This window comes from Callospermophilus lateralis, chromosome 14 (genome assembly GCF_048772815.1).
Source record: "Callospermophilus lateralis isolate mCalLat2 chromosome 14, mCalLat2.hap1, whole genome shotgun sequence".
Taxonomy (NCBI): domain Eukaryota; kingdom Metazoa; phylum Chordata; class Mammalia; order Rodentia; family Sciuridae; genus Callospermophilus; species Callospermophilus lateralis.
Genome location: NC_135318.1, coordinates 51,326,001 through 51,342,216, shown reverse-complemented (window position 1 = coordinate 51,342,216; position 16,216 = coordinate 51,326,001). Strand labels below are relative to the sequence as shown.

At 36.4% G+C, this 16,216-nt stretch overlaps 1 protein-coding gene across 24 annotated transcripts in view; it reads left to right on the top strand.

Moving 5' to 3' along the window:
- Positions 1–16,216, top strand: part of Wdpcp (WD repeat containing planar cell polarity effector) — a 519,910-nt gene that overhangs the window by 36,390 nt on the left and 467,304 nt on the right. For 3 of the 24 annotated variants that reach the window (XM_076833800.2, XM_076833798.2, XM_076833794.2), the window contains exons 3-4: positions 3,248–3,331; positions 11,708–11,782. The exons of 19 other annotated variants lie outside the window; for them this stretch is intronic. The gene's annotated coding sequence lies outside the window, so the exon portion shown is untranslated. The remainder of the gene's footprint in view (positions 1–3,247; positions 3,332–11,707; positions 11,783–16,216) is intronic. 2 more of the 24 variants (XM_076833805.2, XM_076833795.2) reach the window with 1 other exon arrangement.

Genomic DNA, 16,216 nt, shown 5'->3' with positions numbered 1-16,216 from the left:
TATCATGATGTTTTGATATAATTACATATTGTGAAATAAATACCATAATCAAATCAATATAACAAACATTCATCACCTCACATAGTTACATATTTATTTTTGGTGTGTATGGTGATCACTTCTCTCTCAACAAATTGCACATACAATACATTATTATTGACTTTAGTTACCATACTGTAAATTAGATCTCAAGAATTTACTCATAACTGAAAGTTTATACTTTGAAGAGGAGCTCTCCTTTCTCTCCAGTCCCCTGCCTCTGGTAAACTCTATTCATTTTATAGAGTTATATTTCTTTTTTTTTTTTTCCAGATACCACATATAAATGAGATCACGCAGTATTTTTGGTTGTTCTGTGTCTGGCTTATTTCACTTAGTATAATGCCCTCCAGGTTCAACTATGTTATCTCAAATGAAAAGATTTTCTTCTTTTTTTAAGAATAAATAATATTCCATTATATATTACACTTATTTTTCTTTTTTATTACTATAATTAACACATTAACTATACAAATGGATTTTACATACATGCAAATATTATACTTTGCTCCTGTCCACCTTCTGCCCCCTTTTGCTCCTTCCTCTTCCCTGATAATCTCTGACCTTCCTTGATAACTCCTCTTCTAATTTCACATCTTCATTGTTGTTTACACATGTTAGAAAAAACAAGCAAAACTTTTCTGTGTCTGGCTTATTTTACTTAACAAAATGTCCTCCAGTTCTATCCATTTTTCTTGCATTCTTTATGACAGAATAATACTCCATTGTACACCATATTTTCTTTAACCATTTATCTGTTCATGGGCAACTAGACTGATTTTGTATCTTAGCTATTGTGAATAATTCCACAATACACATGGGCATGCAGGTTTCTCTTTTGTATGCTGATTTCATTTTTTTTGGATATACAGACAGAAATAGCTAGATCATATGGTAATTCTATTTTTAGTTTTTTGAGGAACCTATGTACTGTCCTCCATAGTAACTGTACTAATTTACATTTCCACCAACAGTATATAAGAGTTCTTCTTATCCTTTCCAGCATTTATTATTTTTGGATTTTTTTTGTAATAGCCATCTGACTGGGGTGAGATGGAATCTCAGTGTACTTTTGATTTATATTTGCCTGATGGCTAAAACATGTTGAACATTTTTTCATATAATTAATGGCCATTTTCACTTCTTTTGAGAAGTGTCTATTTAGTTCTTTACTCATTTTTTGATTGGGTGACTCATTCTTTTGTTGAGTTTTGTGAGTTCATCATATATTCTGGACATTAACCCTCTGTCAGCTGAATAACTGGCAGAGATTTTCTCCCATTTTGTAGGTTTTCTCTTCATTTTGTTGATTATTTCTTTTGCTGCTCAGAAGCTTTTTAATTTGATGTAATTCCATTTGTCAATTCTTGCTGACTTCTTCATAAGGAAGTAACACTTAGCTGTAGTTTGAAGCATGAATCAACAGGAAATAGAAGAAGGAAGAACTTTCTAAACTAACTATCTAATTCTCTCTACATTTCCAATTTAAATCCTGAGGGAATATGATTTGTCCCAGGTTACCTTTACACACACACACACACACACACACACACACACACAGTCCATGTCATGTCTTAGGTAACCTGTGGACTGACTGACTGGTTGCCTTGGTGTAGGTGCCCACCTTTGATCCATGGAGGGCAGGATCCTGGAGTCCACATGGATTATCACCTCAGCAGTATCTAGCTAAGTAGCAATTTCATTTACTGGAGTCACAGCTCTAATAATGCCTCCAAGAAGTTTCCCTAGTCCCTCTGGTAAAAATGATTATGTCCTGCTCTATTCTCTTCTCATGTCTTATACCTGCTTCTACTGTTGCACTTATTCCACAGATTGTTTTGTTCTTATGTTTACAAGTCTCTCTGCACCTCAAGTAGGCTTTATTTCTTTATGACAGAGAATATGTCTTATTTACCTGTATTTTCCTAGCATGATGACTGCAGAGTTTAGAGTGGGCACTCAATAATGGTGCTAAATGAATGAATAGAAGGACAAACTATCACCACTGGCCTTCTCAAGAATGTATGAAGTAAAGAACAGGAGAGTTCTTATTACCACTGGGAAAAGTTAAATGTATTATTCCTTGGACATTGTGCTTATCTTGTCTCCACCATTTACCCTGTGGACATGGGTGATGCCTGGGGCATGATTCTCAATAGTAACATGATCATCATTCAGCAAAAAATCCCAGGTGGGAAAGAAGAGGAGACAGACAAGTTTTTGATTAATGTATATAAAGAGAGAGAGAACCTGGCATATGTAAGCATTTAAACATAATGATATCCTATCTCTTCCTAAATTATCCCACATCTGTCCCATTCAACATTTTTGGGTACATACATTTGGCACATGCAACATATGCTACAAAGACAGCCGTGCATGAGGGAAAATATTTGCCACTCATTGAATGCCCAGGCTCAATAAATATCTACACAATGTCTTAGGGCCAGCCCAAGTTCTAGCATTTGGACTGGAATTGAGTATGGAAATACTCTAGGAAACAAACGGTGGGATCTTATGGCCCCTTTCAAGGGTACAGCTTTGAAACAATAATACTGGAGGGAAATAGCACTAATTAAGCTAAAGGGCTCAAAAGCAATACCCTGCTCTCAAATCAAATCTTTTTCAGACTTGGTTTGTCAATTTTCTGATGTTGGCTTGATTCTAACTGTGGATGAAGTGGTTTTCTTTGTGGAAGGAGGACTACAAAGTGTCTACTTGGCCTGGTTTTCAGCTCTCACATGTTGTTCTGTTTTATTTTGTTCTTTTTTCAAGTCTAAAGGGCTCCATTACACTGGAGTATAAGTACCTATTTATTTTCTTTATTGCTCCCATTCTGCCTGAAGTTAGTTACCATAATAAATGTTTTCCAAGCTGTGCATATATTATCCATCAGCGTTAGGGAACAAAGAAAGATGCCTTGTCCTGAGAAGACCGCTGTTGTTAAACAAACCAGCAGGTGTCTTGAATCAGAACTCCTAGGCTGATTAAAACACTGTGATTCTTCTCCTGAGATTGCCGTCTGTTTATTATGCTTCAGCTTTTCTTTCTGATTAGACCAAGTATATCCTTGGGAGTTCTGCTTAGAAGGAAAAACATGTAAGAGGAAAAATATCTATTTTGTATTTGAGGATAATGATGTTCAACCTGATTCTCCAACAGAGTAAACTTCTGGTGAAAAGCAGAATAATCCTTTTATTTCTTCCAGATTATATTCTGGCCACAGTCCTCCATGACCCACAAGAAAATCCTTTCCACTGGCTTCTTTCAGTGATTGGAAGTTTGTCTCAAGGTAGAGGAATGCACACAATGTTATTCAACAAAAATGTATTGAGCCAGGCCTCCTCTGAGCTGGGCACTGGACACGGGACTGGAAAGATCACTAGCTGCCAGTTACTTTTTGGCATCACACATTTGGAACTTATGCAGGACAGAAACAAACAGCTGTGCATAGCTGAGACCATGATTGCAGGTCACAGAGCTGGAAATAAGAATAAAAGACAGTTACCTAGGTTGTATGGAGCCTACAAAACAGCTGTGAGAGTGTTGTAGATAGGTGAAGGGAAATTGTAAGCAAGAAGGAAGGAGAGACACAATATCTTGAAAACAGCATTTTTTTTTTATAATGAAGGAAGAGAGAGAGAGAGAGAGAGAGAATTTTTTTTAATATTTATTTTTTAGTTTTTGGCAGACACAACATCTTCGTTTGTATGTGGTGCTGAGGATCGAACCCGGGCCTCACGCATGCCAGGCGAGCGTGCTACCGCTTGAGCCACGTTCCCAGCCCCCTTGAAAACAGCAATTTAATACTATATTTTATTTGAAAAATGAAAATATAGCTTCCTAACATAATCCACAGAAAGGAAATATTGAACAAAAATGTGAGACTGGAAGTAATATGCAGAAGATGCAGGGATTCTCAGAATCAAGGGTGGAGTTGAGTGTTGCAACACTTAATGTCTATTTAAAAGAGCACATGGATTTTTAAAAGGTTGAGCAATGCTTCTCAGACTATTGCTAGAGCCTAATCAGTGAAGAGAATGTAGGACAGCTGTACTGTATTTTCAAGAGCAGTGTTTGTACAAAACATAACACAAACACCCAGGCACACAGGGACGAAGAGTTGAGAAGTGAGAAGGCCATCCCAGAGGGAGGAACAGTGTATCTGGCTCTTGAAAGATGGGCAGAAATACAAGTAGAGAAGGAAGAGAGGACTTCAAAGCTGAGGAAAAAACATGTCCAAGTTGATTCTTAATGAAGACTAATGCGGTGGTTCTCCAAGTATGGTCTGAGGATCCTTGGATTTCCCTGAATTCCTTCCAGTGGGTCCATAGGATCAACATTATTTTCATAACAATATTACATTATTTTCCTTTTTCATTCTTATTGTCTCACAAGTACACAGTATAGCAATATTTTAACAGATTAAAAACAAAAATGAATCAGTCTTGGTGGTACATGCCTGTAATCCCAGGGCCATGGGAGGCTAAGGCAGGAGGATCTTGAGTTCATAGTCAGCTTCAGCAAAAGCAAGGTGCTAAGCAACTCAGTGGGACCCTATTTCTAAATGAAATACAAAAAAGAGTTGGGGACGTGGCTCAGTGGTTGAGTGCCCCTGGCTTCAATCCTAGTACCTCAAACAAAAACAAAAACAACAAAAATGAATAAGAAATTCTTTGTTCCATTAAACCTTACATGAAAATAAATTTTAAGTGTAAAACAATGTTACTTTTCTCAGTGTTTTATTTTGAAAAATACTGCTCATTTCATTGAGATAACAATTTACATGTCTCTGTATGTCAGAAATAACATAAAGTGTGTTATTTATTCTAAAGAATAATGGATTTAACATGAATTAATACATATTTTTAAATTATTACAATTTTAACTTCTAACACTATAAATATTGATACACATAACCAAAAACAAAAGCTCATTAGTGTCCTCAATAATTTTAAAAGTGTAAGAGATCTTGAGTATCACTGGACTAATAATATTGATTGATCAGCGATGCAATTGATCAAAGAAAAGATTAAAAAGAAAGCCTGAGGGCTGGGGTTTGTCTCAGAGGTAGAGCATGTATGAGGCACTGGGTTCAATCCTTAGCATCACGTAAAAATAAAATAAAGGTATTGTGTTCACCTATAATTAAAAAATAAATATTTGAAAAAAAGCATGAATCTCTAATGTCAGGAATAAAAAGAAAATATCACTATCTACTCTATGAGCTTTAAAAGGATAAAATAATATGAGCACCTTTATGTTAATTTATTTGAAATTTTAATAATTGACAAACTCCCAGAAATATAGCACTTACTAAAACAACATAAAAAGAAATAAAAATATGAATAGTTCTATAAGCTGTGTAAACATTTACTCTATAATTTAAAACCTTCTCTGGCATACATAAAACCTCCAGGCTTGAGGTCAAAGAAGAAATAACATCTAACTTACTATTTAAAGAACAGGCTGAGAGGGGAAGCTTGCCAACTTATTTAGTGAACCACATAACCTGGTACCAAAGCTCACAAGTACAATATAAGAAAGGAACACAGGCCAATCTCTTCCATGACAGATGCAAAAATCTTAGACAAAATGTTAGCAAACTTAATTCAGTCATGCATAATAGGAGAATATACCAGGAATGTAATGTTGGTATAATACTTGAAAATCAATCAATAAAATTCATGATATTAATAGGTATTAATTATATGCTCAATTCATGAATGAGGGGCCAAGATGAGAAACAATGACTTAACTGCTGTGTTTGCAAACTCTGCAAGAGAATGCTCACCTTTTGGGAGCTAGGAACTGCTTTGACAGGAGTAGTGCCTGCTCCATTCTCCTCCCAGCCCCCCAAATCATAACGATAATAATTCTTGATTCCCTGCCATGCTATGCATTGTGCCAGGTGCTAGGATGCTGCTTTAGACAAAACTAACAATTTTTGAGCTCTTCTGGAGCTAAGGATGGCTAGATGTACTGTGCTCACCCACAGAGGTTCTGCCTAAATATCTAATAGGAAACCAGGTCCTGGTGTAGCTGACAGATTTATGATTATTCACACTGCTCCTTCCTGGTGAGTTTTCTGCTAGGGAAAGCACAGACTTGGTGGCAACTTTCCTACAACAGAAGACTTAATGTTGTGAGGGGTTTCCTGTGCAGATATATAAAACACATGCAGCCCGGAATTGAGGCAAAAGTGTTAACCAGACAGTTTGCCAGCCCTACTGGCACCAAAATCTTAGCTTTGGTTTCTGATAACTTCAGAATTATTCTAGAATAATTCTAGAGTTTTGGGAAGGGATTAAATCCACATCTTTGGGACAACATTGCATGGATGCCTTAGACAAGTGGTCTGGCTGCATTAATGGCCCAGTGCTTTTAGCTAGAAGGAAAACCAGACATCTGCCTAATCCATTTACCAAACCCCTCAAGGCCCCATTTCTTTTTAAATTCCACGACAGCCTTCCAACTAGAAGGGACTCTGCTTAGCCAGTGGCTAGAGGTGGTGTCTGGTAGGGAGCTGAGCCCGGCACCTATGGGGAAGAAGCCATACATTTTCTCCCAAGCCCTTTTACTTGAGCCCACTCACCTCAAGTTCAAGCTCCTCCCACTTCAAAATATTTGCACAAACTGTGCCTATTGTCCCTGCCCACTTGCCTTCCCAACACCTCATCCCACACTTCTCAGCTGAAATGTCATCTCCTCAGGAAAGTTTTCCCTTGTCCTTCCAGGCAGGCTGGATTTCCCCATTAAACACTGCCATTGCCTACTGAACTAATCCTTATAGCTTTATTATAATTATTACCTATGGGGCTGGGGTTGTGGCTTGGTGCTAGAGCACTTGCCTAGTACACATGAGGCACGGGTTTGATCCTCAGCACCACATATAAATAAATAAAATAAAGGTATTGTATTCATCTATACTATAAAAAGCATACATATTTATAAATTATTATTTAGGTAGTCCTTTTTATTTTATTATTTTTTTAAATTTTTATTATTGGTATTGGGGCTTAAATTCAGAGACCCTTTACTGCTGAGCCACATCCCCAGTCCTTTTAATTTTTTAATTTTCTAAAATTTTGAGACAGGATCTCACTAAGTTGCTTAGGGTCTCATTAAGTTGCTGAGGCTGGCATTGAACTTGTAATGCTCCTGCCTCAGTCACCAGAGTTGTTGAGATTATAGACATGGGCCACCCTGGCTATCTTTAGTCCTGTTTTAAATGTCTACGTTTAGACTGTAAAATTTGGGGGAGAGGAGGCGAGGACTATATCTGTCTTGGTGACCATTATATTCTCTGAGTGTAACAAAAGCCTGGCACTTGGCACTTTCCACATTATTTGTTGAATGGGCTCCTCCTTAACTCAGTAGTTTTTCAAATTTCAAATTTTACTCACCCCACCCATTCTAGACATGAGCCCCAAAAGAATATAGTAAGAAGTAGAATCTGAATAGCAAATAGAACACTGATCCCAAGAGCCATCTATGATCCCCTCTGGGGATTCCTCAGCTTTTGTTTCTGGCCAAAATCTTTCTCCATGCTCTTACCTACTGAAGATGGATTTTCACCTTAGAGGCATTTGAGCCCATTCCCTCAGCACACACACTGAAGGAATGGGCTCTCATCAAGAGAGTCAAAATTGTAAAGAGGTAATTCCCAAAGACTGCTGCTGTGTAGTGTTTGTGTTTGTGAGTTGTTTTTTTTCTTTCACTTTCGGATACATTTATATATTTGTGTTTTTCATTTTGATCACTTACTACATCTCATGATGGCCTGTTTTTGGTAACTTAAAATCACGTAAGTCTGAAAACCTTAAACATGCTTCAAAACTCAGTTGATATTTTGATCTTCTAGGGTCAGCCCAGACAGCTTTCTTAGAGGCATAGAGTTATAACTGTTGCCCTTCTAGAGGGTAGATCCTGCCCTTGTGTTCAGAATCAGAGGTCAGGAGGGAGTCACTCTCAGGTTTGTAGACTGGCCCTGGCTGGTCCTACAAATCCTATTGTTAAAGCTACTATTTCATATTTTGTAGTGAAAAATTCTTTTTTATGTTATTTCTCTATTACAGAGCTGATAAAATAGGTACTTAGAATCAAAGATTAAATAATTCTCAGGATGAATGCTTAATGGTCTGAAGTTTCCTTTTGGTGTAATGAAGACATTTTGAAACTAGATAAAGAAGATGATTGTGGGCTGGGGTTGTGGCTCAGCAGTAGATCCTTGCCTAGCACTTACGAGGCCCTGGGTTCGATCCTTAGCACCACATAAAAAATAAACAAATAAAATAAAGACATTTAAATTTTTTTTAAAAAAAGATGATTGTACAACATTGTGAATGCACTCAATGCCACTGAATTGTGGGATTTAAAATAGTTAATTTTATGTAATGTGAATTTTATCTTAATTAAAAGTAATAATTTGGGGCTGGGGTTGTGGCTCAGTGAAAGAGCCTTGCATGTGTGAGGCAGTGGGTTCAATCCTCAGCACCGCATAAAAATAAATAAAGGTATTGTGTCCATCTACAACTAAAAAATATATTTAAAAAAGTAACAATTCTCAGGCAATACAGAATTTCTCTCACAAGAAAAGTCCAGGAATTTTAGTGGGTTATCACTGAGGTCACAGAATTCCCTAGATAGCTGGCCATCTGTGACTCATCCCCCCAGCTACCATTTGAAGCCAGCTGGATTTAATCTATTACCTAAAGATTCTATTTTAAAGAATAACTTCTAGCAGCAAATTATTGGCACAGAAAAATAGCCATGAAGGAAGAAAAAGAAAAAAACTCCTGACTAATCTCTGAATATATCCCTTTTAGAGATATTTTTCTACATAATTTCATTAATCATAATACTTCTTTGGTATTACATTTCAGAATTATGAGATAAGTCTTCCTTTCATGAAGTTTTAATCATTCTAAATTAACACGTACATTTTGGATGAATTTCATGAGCTATATTATTCTCACTGCAAATAAATTCATTTATTCAGTCAACAAATGTTTCTTGAGTATCTTCCATAAATACAAGGATGAATAGGACATAACCTCACTCAGATATTTATACTCTAATAATCACATTAAATATGTAAATGATCATATTTCAAATATAGAAGGAGCTGTGTTAGAAGATGAAAGTGATCTTTAAGGTATAAAGACCTTGTTTGTCATGGTTAATCCTGTAGCCCAGCATATACCACAGGTTGGGCACACTGGAGAAACTAATCAAATATTTTTTTGATAAGGGATAAAACTTGCTACAATTATTTCCTGTCTTTGTTGTTTTATCTGGTTTTTATATGGTCCTGCATTGACTCAAACCAGAAATGCGTAATTTAATGATTGTGATATTTCTTGCCTTCCTCTGCATGCAATTTCCATGTCATATCTTCATATTGTCTGATTTTTAATTTAGCCTGCTCACACAAATGGGCAGGGGGTCCCAGGAAAAAAAAAACATGGAAAAAGGCATTTACCATCCTTGTCATGCTCTTTGCTCCCTTCTGTCACCCTCCTTTCTGTCCTCCATTGATTCAGACTCCCACATCTGCCTCTACGCTCTACCTGGGCATTTGGATTTAGTAGTCTGGTTTGGGCTGTTTGTCCTAGTTTGGTTCATGAAACCCCTCACTCAAGGCAATCTCCAGCATCTCAGTCCTGCCCTGAATGAACCTTGACTAGAAAAAGATGGCAATCTTACAGTGGTCCTCAAGAGCCAGGCTGTTTTACGAATATCCCTATTTGTTTGATGCATGTATTTTAAAAGAAATATTGGTATCATTACCCAGAGTTTAGCAACTAAGGCCCCAGCCCAAACCAATATATATTAGTACTACATGCTATAAGACAGCCACTGATTAAGGAGACAATGTACATTTTTCAAATTTTTCCTAAAACAAGCTAAACCAACTGATTTTTCCCCAGTTATTACTTTGTCCACCCAATCCCACCCTTGGGCTGCTTAGGAAGTTCATAGCAGGAAGAATATCAGGATTACAGTTCTAATTTGCTGTCCCAAACAGAGGCAGATACAGGTTGCATGGGCCTGAAGCTCCTAGGATTAAAGTGGTACTACTTTGTAAAAAATTACAGATGCAAGTGAGGGGTCCTGAAGCTTATTTCTTATTAGTTTTATGGCAACTCCACTCTGCCCTCATAGCATGCCTTCCACCCATTCCTAGGTCCACCTTTAGAATCTGGAAGCTTCTTAAAAATTACAGACTCTCTCTTACTTACCACAAAATTTGCTAAGCAATCATATGTTTTTTTGACATGGGAAAGGATGAACTTGGGCTGCATCCCTCAAAATTTTAGTGTTTTTCTCTCTCCTTTGTCTTCTACTGTTTTTCTTCCACTGTTTTTCTGTCACTTATGGCCTCCCTGGGAGGCCTCTTTTCTGATTCAACCTTAGACTTTTTTCTTCATGAAAACTCTTGCCAGTTAAATGATGCTGGACTGCCAAGTTCTGCTTCAAGTCACATTCTACATGGAAAAAATGCCTCCTCTTCCTTTGACTATCGAAGTCTCTCCTTTATTGATTTTATCCCTACTTGAGAAGGGATAAAATGCAACAACTCTATACAAATTGAAAACATAAATAAATGTAATAATGCATTAAGAAAAAGATGGGTATTTTTAAAAATAAACAAAAGCATAATACAAAGAAATATTTTATGTGCATACACACATATATATACACAGTCCTCTACTTTGACAGATCTCACCTTTCATTCAATGCTGTATTCTATAATGAAATGACCAAGTACACATAATTGGAGATTAGATTGTTGATCTAATGAATTTATCAATCTTATCTCAGGTTGGTTGATCTTAATTGTAAGGCTTCTTTAAGAAGGAAGTGATCTCAGCCACCAGGGTTGCACACAACTATAATCCCACTGAGTTGGAGGCAGGAGGATGGCAAGCTTGAGGTTAGCCTGGGGAACTTAGTGTGACCTTGCTTCAAAATAAAAAAATAATACAAAAAAGGGCTGTGAAAGTAGCCCCTGATAGAGTATCCCCCAGGTGCGTGCACCCACACACACAAGGAAATGGTTTCAATTAATTAATTAGATTTGGGCTTGTATAAATAAGGACAGGTTGCCTTTTACCCCTACTAAGAAACAACTCCCTGTCTCAGAGGCTTAATTACAACAAATGTTTATTTCTTGCTCATTCTGCATGCAGAACCCAGGTCAGCAAGAGAGTCTTTTCATTTGAGCAACTCAAGGACCCAGGATCAAAGCGCTCTATCATGTATTTCTGTGATCACTACAGCAGGAAAGAATAGAAATATTTGAATAATGTACTGGCTCTCTTTTAAAAAAAATATTTATTTTTTAGTTGTAGTTGGACACAATACCTTATTTTTATGTGGTGCTGAGGATGGAACCCAGGGCCTCATACACACTAGGTGAGTGCTCTGTCACTGAGCCACAACCCCAGTCCTGTATTGGTTGTTAAAAAATTTTTTCTAGAAGAGACATCTATCATTTATACTCACATTTCATTGGCTAAAGCAAGTGACTTGTTGATGTCTAACTTCAAGGGCAGGGAAATGAAATCCTGTCAGATCCCTGGAAGAAGAACTGGGGAATTTAGAACACCCTTAATGGGTACTCCCTTTTTGATCCACATGTATTTGATTTACTCTAATCCAGAGATGTGAAACACAAGTAAGAAAGTCCCCAAATCCCGTGCAAGATGGCATCAACTTCAAAATCTGTGACCTCTGGGTAAGTATGGTAGTTTCCAATCATGCTGCCACTTTTTTTTTTTAAATATTTATGTTTTAGTTGTAGTTAGACACAATATCTTTGTTTTATTTATTTATTTTTATGTGGTGCTGAGGATGGAACCCAGGGCCTCGCATGCGCTAGGCAAGTGTGGCTGAGCCACAACCCTAGCTCCTCATGCTGCCGCTTTTCTAAATACTTCCTGCACCTGTGAAATTAAAAAAATAAATAAATATAAATTAACTGCCTCCTCTCACCCAGAGGTACAGACACAGGACAATTGTAATAAATGCTTTTCTTGGGGAAATGGGAAATACACAGCAAATTTGGATTTGTAGGAATTCTGAAATCCTGCTGCAGAGAACTTTTGGGGTTCCTCTACCTGTAGTTGAAATTGTTACCTGATTAAACTCTTGTCTCTGAGAAGCTCTTTTTGCTCACTATTCTCTGTGGCCCCTGGGTCTACCTTCTGAAAGATTCTTTTTCATTTTTTTCTTTGGCCAAATTAAATACATGCCATCTTTCAGAACTGAGCAGTTTTCATGTATGTATACATATCCACAGATATAGATAACCAGTTTGGACTAACCTTTTTCTCTGTGTGCCAAACAAAGCACAAAACAGTCCACATTGTACTACCCCCAACTCCCAGGGCACAAGTATAAACAATGATGTCACATGCACATCCTGTTGCAAATAATTGCATATGCCCCCTGCAAGAGCCTTTGGGGGACAGCATAGGGTAGTGTTAAGTGCACTAGAGAATATGTTTGGATATATGATCTTAGGCAAGTTACCTAATGTCTCTGAGTTTTTCCATCTGTGAAATTCTATTGTTAAACTAAGAGGATTAAGCAACAAACAAATGAAACCTTTATGTACTATATAAATGTTTGCTAAGTGCATTCACATTTTTATCCCTTCTTAAGCCCACACAAAAATTTAAAGAGGAGGTTATTAGAATTCCTGTTTTATATGAAGAAACTAGAACTCAAAGAGACTAAATGACTTGCCCAAGATTTCCCAACTTATACATTACAGAATCAAAACTGTATGTCCTGTGTACTTTCTACTTCCACTACAGCTGCTTCTTGTTTAGGGGTCAAAATTATTAAATTTTATAGATATGTTTATCTTTTTTTCATAAACCAAGATGTGACAGGAATTTTGCTGTCTGCTTTACACTCTTCTATATTATAAAGTACGGATAGACCGTGAAAGAGGGATATACTCTCCTTAAATTGTTATTGTAGCAAGACAGCATGCAATAATTCAGAGAACACACAAATTTTACACAGTCCCACTTCTGTTGTTTCAACCAAGCATAATCCAAGTAAACAAACTTACTATAAAAATAGTAGATATATGCTATCCTCAGTGGAAATTTGGGCAAAACTAGTTCTGAGTTGTTAAATGTTTAGAACAAAACAATATATTGAATTTCAGCCCACTGCTGCAGAATATGATTCAAACTAAAACAGAACAACGTTTGGGACAAATTAGGAAGAAAACTATGCTCCACTTGAGGTTCATGTTACAACTAACAAAAATAGTCGCTTCCTCATTAAGCAGAACTAATTGAAAACACCTTTTAATTGAATATTTTATCTTCTATCTGAGGTTTTGCTGTTTTTATAGGAAATGCAAGGAGAATTATCTGGTCTCTGACTTAATCATGTGTAGGAAGCATTTCTCTGATGGAGATTCTTTGAGAAGGGGTAGGATATTTTGTTCCTTAATTTCTAGTTTGCTAGGTAGTGGATGTGCAAAATATTTTCCCTGTTGTGTGTGTTTTGAATTTAAATAACAGACATTAGTATTTTTTTAATCAATTAGCTACTTGAAATGTTAGAAAGCTTTGTTGAATCCACAACTAGGATTCTAGGTTTCTTTTTCAACAAAGAATTTCTGAATTTTTGCCTGTGAGATATTATAGGCAAGAACAATTTCATGAAATCAGAAAAAAAAAAATTAAACATTATGAAGGCTTGCCAGCCACAGAGGCACATGTCTATTATCCCAGCTACACAGGAGGCTGAAGCAGGAAGATTACAAGTTAGAGGTCAAACTGAGCAATTTAGTGAGACTCTGTCTCAAAACAAAGAATAAAAAGAGAGCTGGGGTATATCTACCAACTGAGGTATATCCCCAGGGCATTGCATGCATAAGGCCCTGGGTTCAATCCCCAGCACCACCCCCCCCACACACACACACAAATAAATAAATAAAAGGAGGGTCTAGAGCATTCACCTAGCATATGTGTCCATCTACAAAAAAAAAAAAAAAAAATTAAGTTTACATTTAAAATTTTTAAAAATCAATGAAAAGAACTGGGGATTAGCTCAGTGGTAGAGTACCCTTGCATTCAATTCCTAGTACAATTAAAAAAAATTGGATTTGAATACACATAACTGTAAATGTGCTAAGATCAACTTTTATTTATCAAATACTTATTTATCAGAATATATTTATTCCCACCTCAAAAACACCTGAGACATCAAAGTTCTAAACATTCAGTGTAAGAATGACTTGGAAATAAACCTACCTTTTTCCATCCCTGAGGTCTAAAAAGATAATAGACAGCTTGACTCTTAGCATAGAATAGAAGAGGTTAAAAAAAATTGCTCAGAATTTGGATAGTCCAGGTATGATGACTCTCACCTGGAATCTCAGCAACTGAGGAGGCTGAGGCAGGAGGATGGCAAGTTTAAGGCCAACCTGGGCAACATAATGAGGGCTTGGGATATAGTTCAGTGGTAGAGGGCCCTTGGATTTAATCCCTAGTACCAAAACAAACAAAAAAGATAGATAAATGTGGAATTACAAGATGAGCCTCACACAGGTTCGAAACAAATTCTCAGAAACTCTTATTACCAAAAACTTTAAAAATCTAGAGTATTCCTTACTTACAGCACTCACATATGGCCACTCTAAAACAAATATACATTTAATCTAGAGCATCCCACTGTCATCTCAGACTTTACAGAGTTCCAAGAAATGAACTGCTCACAAGAAAAAAGAATAACAAAACACATAAGTAAAAAAAGGCACCATGTGTGATAAATAGCAGAAGCCAGAGTTACCAGGAATAGGTCTACACATATTTCAAACACAACCATAAAATTTAAATGTTTACTATTTTAAAAAATAAAGGATAAGATTCAAAGTGTTTGCCAGACATAAAATATCACCAAAACATATCTAGCAATGGGTAGAAAGCATAACATATTATGACCAAATGAAGTTTATCCTAGTCATTCGACATTGACTTCACACTAGATTAGTTAATTCAATTTGCCACATTACAAGACTAAAAGAGAAAAATATATATGATAATCTCAGATGCAGAAAAAGCGTTTGATGGAATTTAACATCCATTCAGAATAAAAACTTATAGCTAACTAGGAATGAGAAGAATGTCCTTTGTCTAATTTAAAAATAAAAAATTCTTCCCTGTGCATTGGCACATGCTTGTAATTCCAGCTACTTATGAGAATTAAGCAGGAGTTCAAGGCCAGTCTGAAGAACACAGTGAGACCCCATCTCCAACAAATGGCACAACTGAACAAATGAAAAAACAACATTATGAAATATGATTGAAATTTAAATGGATGTACAAAGAACTAAAAATATTCAAGACACTCTGTGAAGGACTAGAGAGCCTGGGGGACTTGCCCAATGAGGTTTTTTAATTTGTTCTAATTAGTTATACGTGACAGCAGAATGCATTTCATTTCATTGTACACAAATGTAACATAACTTTTCATTTATCTGGTTGTGCATGATGTGGAGTCTTACCATTTGTGCAATCATATAGGTACTTAGGGTTGCCCTATAAGATATTAAGACATTAAAAACTGTGCCATTTAGGATGTATAGTATTGATGCTTGATAGACAAAAAGATCAATAGAACAGAAAAAAAATTCCCCAACATAATATAAATAATACTAACATAATATAAATGTGACAGGACTGTTTTTTGGTTGATGGATTTTTCAAAAAGTGGGGCTGAATAAAGATTTCCATATGGGAAAAAAGTACATTGGATGTCTATCCTGACATTACATACAAAATAAAATTTTGGGAGAATTCAAGATAAAAGTCAGTGGGGTGGAGATGTAGCTCAGTGGTAGAGTGCTTGCCTAGCACATGTGAGGCACTGGGTTCAATCCTCAGCACTATATAAAAATAAAGTAAAGGCATATTTTTTAGTTGCATTGGGTCCATATACAACTAAAACTATATTTATTTAAAAAGAGATAAAAGTCAGAGGCAAAACTAAAGCCTTAAAATAAATATCCTTTCAACAGATGAAAGGATAAATAAAATGTGGTATGTATACACAATGGACTATTACTTAGCCATAAAGAAGAATGAAATTATGGAATTTTCTAATAAATGGATGGAACTGGAGACTCTCATGCTAAGTAAAA